The sequence below is a fragment of the Penaeus monodon genome, chromosome 22, assembly GCF_015228065.2.
Source record: "Penaeus monodon isolate SGIC_2016 chromosome 22, NSTDA_Pmon_1, whole genome shotgun sequence".
NCBI classification, from domain to species: Eukaryota; Metazoa; Arthropoda; class Malacostraca; order Decapoda; family Penaeidae; genus Penaeus; species Penaeus monodon.
This window is the reverse complement of record NC_051407.1, coordinates 30,533,784-30,533,988: the sequence shown is the minus strand read 5'-3', so window position 1 is coordinate 30,533,988 and position 205 is coordinate 30,533,784. Positions and strand designations below refer to the sequence as shown.

The 205-nt window shown below is 32.7% G+C and overlaps 1 protein-coding gene across 1 annotated transcript in view; it reads right to left on the bottom strand.

Moving 5' to 3' along the window:
- LOC119587086 (cyclin-dependent kinase 14-like) overlaps window positions 1-205 on the bottom strand; it is a gene marked incomplete at its 5' end in the record, with an annotated part of 168,602 nt that overhangs the window by 8,421 nt on the left and 159,976 nt on the right.

The window sequence follows — 205 nt, the reverse complement described above, 5'->3', positions numbered from 1 at the left end:
TCGCTTAGGGCAGAACTAAAAACAGTAATGGAAATACTGATTATAACACTTATTACGACAATCATTATCAATACCATAATCACGGTAGACTAACGTTGTATTCGAACAATACTATAATCGTTATCATAAAAAGAGCCTCTGGGAATGAATACATCAAATAGAACATGAATACAGAGAAACAGATTCAAAAAGGCATACTGTCTCA